The sequence below is a fragment of the Bombina bombina genome, chromosome 7 (genome assembly GCF_027579735.1).
Source record: "Bombina bombina isolate aBomBom1 chromosome 7, aBomBom1.pri, whole genome shotgun sequence".
Lineage (NCBI taxonomy): Eukaryota > Metazoa > Chordata > Amphibia > Anura > Bombinatoridae > Bombina > Bombina bombina.
Genome location: NC_069505.1, coordinates 106,728,097 through 106,735,186, shown reverse-complemented (window position 1 = coordinate 106,735,186; position 7,090 = coordinate 106,728,097).

The window sequence follows — 7,090 nt, the reverse complement described above, 5'->3', positions numbered from 1 at the left end:
AGGATTCACCCAGCAGAGCTGCATATAGCTCCTCCCCTCTACGTCACTCCCAGTCATTCGACCAAGGACCAACGAGAAAGGAAAAGCCAAGGGTGAAGTGGTGACTGGAGTATAAATTAAAAAATATTTACCTGCCTTAAAAACAGGGCGGGCCGTGGACTGATCACACCACAGAAGAAAGGAATTTATCAGGTAAGCATAAATTATGTTTTCTTCTGTTAAGTGTGATCAGTCCACGGGTCATCATTACTTCTGGGATACCAATACCAAAGCAAAAGTACACGGATGACGGGAGGGATAGGCAGGCTCTTTATACAGAAGGAACCACTGCCTGAAGAACCTTTCTCCCAAAAATAGCCTCCGATGAAGCAAAAGTGTCAAATTTGTAAAATTTGGAAAAAGTATGAAGCGAAGACCAAGTTGCAGCCTTGCAAATCTGTTCAACAGAGGCCTCATTCTTGAAGGCCCAAGTGGAAGCCACAGCTCTAGTAGAATGAGCTGTAATTCTTTCAGGAGGCTGCTGTCCAGCAGTCTCATAAGCTAAATGAATTATGCTACGAAGCCAAAAAGAAAGAGAGGTAGCAGAAGCTTTTTGACCTCTCCTCTGCCCAGAGTAAACGACAAACAGAGAAGACGTTTGTCGAAATTCCTTAGTTGCCTGTAAGTAAAATTTTAGAGCACGGACTACATCCAGGTTGTGCAGTAGAACGTTCCTTCTTCGAAGAAGGATTTGGGCATAAAGAAGGAACAACAATCTCTTGATTGATATTCCTGTTAGTAACTACCTTAGGTAAGAACCCAGGTTTTAGTACGCAGAACTACCTTATCCGAATGAAAAATCAAATAAGGAGAATCACAATGTAAGGCTGATAATTCAGAGACTCTTCGAGCCGAGGAAATAGCCATTAAAAATAGAACTTTCCAAGATAACAACTTTATATCAATGGAATGAAGGGGTTCAAACGGAACGCCCTGTAAAACATTAAGAACAAGGTTTAAACTCCATGGTGGAGCAACAGTTTTAAACACAGGCTTAATCCTGGCCAAAGCCTGACAAAAAGCCTGGACGTCAGGAACTTCTGACAGACGTTTGTGTAACAGAATGGACAGAGCTGAGATCTGTCCCTTTAATGAACTAGCAGATAAACCCTTTTCTAAACCTTCTTGTAGAAAAGACAATATCCTAGGATCCTAACCTTACTCCAAGAGTAACCTTTGGATTCACACCAATATAGGTATTTACGCCATATCTTATGGTAAATCTTTCTGGTAACAGGTTTCCTAGCCTGTATTAAGGTATCAATAACTGACTCAGAAAACCCACGTCTTGATAAAATCAAGCGTTCAATTTCCAAGCAGTCAGCTTCAGAGAAGTTAGATTTTGATGTTTGAAGGGACCCTGTATCAGAAGGTCCTGTTTCAGAGGTAGAGACCAAGGTGGACAGGATGACATGTCCACCAGGTCTGCATACCAAGTCCTGCGTGGCCACGCAGGTGCTATTAGAATCACTGATGCTCTCTCTTGTTTGATTCTGGCAATCAATCGAGGAAGCAACGGGAAGGGTGGAAACACGTAAGCCATCCTGAAGTCCCAAGGTGCTGTCAGAGCATCTATCAGGACTGCTCCTGGATCCCTGGATCTGGACCCGTAACGAGGAAGCTTGGCGTTCTGTCGAGACGCCATGAGATCTATCTCTGGTTTGCCCCAACGTCGAAGTATTTGGGCAAAGACCTCCGGATGAAGTTCCCACTCCCCCAGATGAAAAGTCTGACGACTTAAGAAATCCGCCTCCCAGTTCTCCACTCCCGGGATGTGGATTGCTGACAGGTGGCAAGAGTGAGACTCTGCCCAGCGAATTATCTTTGATACTTCCATCATAGCTAGGGAGCTTCTTGTCCCTCCCTGATGGTTGATGTAAGCTACAGTCGTGATGTTGTCCGACTGAAACCTGATGAACCCCCGAGTTGTCAACTGGGGCCAAGCCAGGAGGGCATTGAGAACTGCTCTCAATTCCAGAATGTTTATTGGCAGGAGACTCTCCTCCTGACTCCATTGTCCCTGAGCCTTCAGAGAATTCCAGACGGCACCCCAACCTAGAAGGCTGGCGTCTGTTGTTACAATTGTCCAGTCTGGTCTGCTGAATGGCATCCCCCTGGACAGATGTGGCCGAGAAAGCCACCATAGAAGAGAATTTCTGGTCTCTTGATCCAGATTCAGAGAAGGGGATAAGTCTGAGTAATCCCCATTCCACTGACTTAGCATGCACAGTTGCAGTGGTCTGAGGTGTAAGCGTGCAAAGGGTACTATGTCCATTGCCGCTACCATTAAGCCGATTACCTCCATGCATTGAGCCACTGACGGGTGTTGAATGGAATGAAGGGTGCGGCAAGCACTTTGAAGTCTTGTTAGCCTGTCCTCTGTCAGGTAAATCTTCATTTCTACAGAATCTATAAGAGTCCCCAGGAAGGGAACTCTTGTGAGTGGAACGAGTGAACTTTTCTTTTCGTTCACCTTCCATCCATGTGACCTTAGAAATGCCAGTACTAACTCTGTATGAGACTTGGCAGTTTGAAAGCTTGAAGCTTGTATCAGAATGTCGTCTAGGTATGGAGCTACCGAGATTCCCCGCGGTCTTAGTACCGCCAGAAGAGCACCCAGAACCTTTGTGAAGATTCTTGGAGCTGTAGCCAATCCGAATGGAAGAGCCACAAACTGGTAATGCCTGTCTAGGAAGGCAAACCTTAGGTACCGGGTAATGATCTTTGTGAATCGGTATGTGAAGGTAAGCATCTTTTAAATCTACAGTGGTCATGTACTGACCCTCTTGGATCATAGGTAAAATTGTCCGAATAGTCTCCATCTTGAACGATGGAACTCTTAGGAATTTGTTTAGGATCTTTAAGTCCAGGATTGGTCTGAAAGTTCCCTCTTTTTTGGGAACCACAAACAGATTTGAGTAAAACCCCTGTCCCTGTTCCGATCGTGGAACTGGATGGATTACTCCCATTAACAAAAGCTCTTGTACGCAGCGTAGAAACGCCTCTTTCTTTGTCTGGATTGTTGACAACCTTGACAGATGAAATCTCTCTCTTGGAGGAGAGTATTTGAAGTCCAGAAGGTATCCTGAGATATTATCTCTAGCGCCCAGGGATCCTGGACATCTCTTGCCCAAGCCTGGGCGAAGAGAGAAAGTCTGCCCCCCACTAGATCCGATCCCGGATCGGGGGCCCTCAATTCATGCTGTTTTAGGGGCAGCAGCAGGTTTCCTGGTCTGCTTGCCCTTGTTCCAGGACTGGTTAGGTTTCCAGCCTTGTCTGTAGCGAGCAACAGCTCCTTCCTGTTTTGGAGCAGAGGAAGTTGATGCTGCTCCTGCTTTGAAATTACGAAAGGAACGAAAATTAGACTGTCTAGTCTTAGATTTGGCTTTGTCCTGAGGCAGGGCATGGCCTTTACCTCCTGTAATGTCAGCGATAATCTCTTTCAACCCGGGCCCGAATAAGGTCTGCCCTTTGAAAGGTATATTAAGCAATTTAGACTTAGAAGTAACATCAGCTGACCAGGATTTTAGCCACAGCGCCCTGCGTGCCTGAATGGCGAATCCTGAATTCTTCGCCGTAAGTTTAGTAAGATGTACTACGGCCTCCGAAATGAATGAATTAGCTAGTTTAAGGACTCTAAGCCTGTCCGTAATGTCGTCCAGAGTAGCTGAACTAATGTTCTCTTCCAGAGACTCAATCCAGAATGCCGCTGCAGCCGTGATCGGCGCAATGCATGCAAGGGGTTGCAATATAAAACCTTGTTGAACAAACATTTTCTTAAGGTAACCCTCTAATTTTTTATCCATTGGATCTGAAAAAGCACAGCTATCCTCCACCGGGATAGTGGTACGCTTAGCTAAAGTAGAAACTGCTCCCTCCACCTTAGGGACCGTTTGCCATAAGTCCCGTGTGGTGGCGTCTATTGGAAACATTTTTCTAAATATCGGAGGGGGTGAGAACGGCACACCGGGTCTATCCCACTCCTTAGTAACAATTTCAGTAAGTCTCTTAGGTATAGGAAAACCTCAGTACTCGCCGGTACCGCAAAATATTTATCCAACCTACACATTTTCTCTGGTATTGCAACTGTGTTACAATCATTCAGAGCCGCTAACACCTCCCCTAGTAATACACGGAGGTTTTCCAGTTTAAATTTAAAATTTGAAATATCTGAATCCAGTTTGTTTGGATCAGAACCGTCACCCACAGAATGAAGTTCTCCGTCCTCATGTTCTGCCACCTGTGACGCAGTGTCTGACATGGCCCTAATATTATCAGCGCACTCTGTTCTCACCCCAGAGTGATCACGCTTACCTCTTAGTTCTGGTAATTTAGCCAAAACTTCAGTCATAACAGTAGCCATATCCTGTAATGTGATTTGTAATGGCCGCCCAGATGTACTCGGCGCTACAATATCACGCACCTCCCGATCGGGAGATGCAGGTACTGACACGTGAGGCGAGTTAGTCGGCATAACTCTCCCCTCGTTGTTTGGTGAAATTTGTTCAATTTGTACAGATTGACTTTTATTTAAAGTAGCATCAATACAGTTAGTACATAAATTTCTATTGGGCTCCACTTTGGCATTGCAACAAATGACACAGGTATCATCCTCTGAATCAGACATGTTTAACACACTAGCAAATAAACTTGCAACTTGGAATACAATTCAATTAGAATAATATTAAAAACGTACTGTGCCTTTAAGAAGCACAGAAGATCTATGACAGTTGAAAATTAATAAATTGAAACAGTTAAAGCCTCAATCCCTGTAAACAACACAACTTTAGCAAAGGTTTAATCCCATTAGCAAAGATAACAAATTCTGAAAGCAGGAAACAGATTACAGAAAAAACGTTTTTTATCTCAGTCAACTATAATTCTCACAGCTCTGCTGAGAGAAATTACCTCCCTCAAAATAAGTTTTGAAGACCCCTGAGCTCTGTAGAGATGAACCGGATCATGCATGAAATACAATGAGCTGCTGACTGAAATATCTGATGCGTAGCAAAGGCGCCAAAAAACGGCCCCTCCCCCTCACACACAGCAGTGAGAGAGAACAGAAACTGTCAGAAAAAAGATTAAGCAACTGCCAAGTGGAAAAATAGTGCCCAAACATTTATTCACTCAGTACCTCAGCAAATGAAAACGATTTTACATTCCAGCAAAAACGTTAAACATAATTTCTAGTTATTGAACAGCTTTATGTACTTCTTACAGTGTAATTCTAGTGAAGTACCATTCCCCAGAATACTGAAGTGTAAAGTATACATACATGACATTATATCGGTATGGCAGGATTTTCTCATCAATTCCATTGTCAGAAAATAAAAGCTGCTACATACCTCTATGCAGATTCATCTGCCCGCTGTCCCCTGATCTGAAGTTTACCTCTCCTCAGATGGCCGAGAAACAGCAATATGATCTTAACTACTCCGGCTAAAATCATAGCAAAAACTCTGGTAGATTCTTCTTCAAACTCTGCCAGAGAGGTAATAACACACTCCGGTGCTATTTTAAAATAACAAACTTTTGATTGAAGATATAAAACTAAGTATAATCACCATAGTCCTCTCACACATCCTATCTAGTCGTTGGGTGCAAGAGAATGACTGGGAGTGACGTAGAGGGGAGGAGCTATATGCAGCTCTGCTGGGTGAATCCTCTTGCACTTCTTGTTGGGGAGGAGTAATATCCCAGAAGTAATGATGACCCGTGGACTGATCACACTTAACAGAAGAAATGCAGCATATCTGCAGAAAGAACAGGACACATGCACGAACTGTTAGCACTTGAACTTTGTAGTGCTGCTCCACATTAGACAGTTCTCTTCAAACAGAGCTGTGCTCTGGTTGCAGTGTGTAAGTTTTCCTTAACACAGTGCATCTAGAGCAAAGTGCTGTTTGAAGTGAGCAGTCAAATATGCATTAGCGTTGCAAAGCAGCAGCACATTGCTTGTTGACTGGCTCTCAGAGATTTTTTCAAACCCGTCTCCTAGCCTTTCCTAGTCTGCAAAGCTGTTTATTCTGAATGTAAGACGTTCGTATGAGCATTGCATCTATTTTACTACTACTACATTTCTATGTTAGACCAAGAGAAAAGGAAACAGATTTATTCAAGAGACATTTTAAAATTTATTTTTTTGTATGCAGCTAATTTGCAATGCAATTATATTATAAAGCATTAAAAATTGCTTTATTCTTCAGTTAACTAACACATTGCAGTTGAACTGGTGCCTTTGTGTACTTATCTAATACATTTGTATTTTATTTAAAAATGACCTGCAGAAAATGGTTCACTAAAAAAATCTAATCGCAGAAAGTGAAGAAAAGTTCTGCTTCTGGGTCTCTGGTAAATTTTATATCTGCCCCAAATGCCCCCAAAATACTAGTCTAGTGTAGTTTTAAAAAAATAAAGATAACAGCATCTTTACTTTTTAATAAACTAACTGCACTAGGCAGTATTTGGGGGTTAAATTTAGTGGGAGTGGGGTGTTGGAAAAAAACGGTACTGAAAAGTGCCTTTACATAGCGGTCAATGGGAACTGTGTGTTCCCAGTAAATAAATGTGTATATGCTAATATACATATATATTTATGTGTTAATATGTGTATAAACACATATTAATACATAAATATATATGTATATCAGCATATACATATATATTTGATTGCTGCCATCGCTCCAAGACTTACCCCCTTCGCTGGCGCTGAAGTTCTGATGCCGTCTCTGACAGCATAAGAACGAGCCTCCCATAGAAGCCCAATGGAAGCACGCTCTTCTGAGCAAAATGCTTCCTAGCTATGCGAACACGAGGTCGTGTTCGCATTGCGGCTAACTTGTAATACCAGCGCACATTTCATGAAAGATATATATAGCGCTCCACTTGTAATCTAGCCCTAAATAGTTTCATGCACTACCCTCTAATAATAATTGCTGCCATTTTGGAACCTAGGTTACACTGCAGGTATCTGAAGGAGAGTTGCTGCACATGTGCAAACACTTCAGCACTGGAATGCAATGAAAGCTAGATTTCAACATGGCGGCACCAA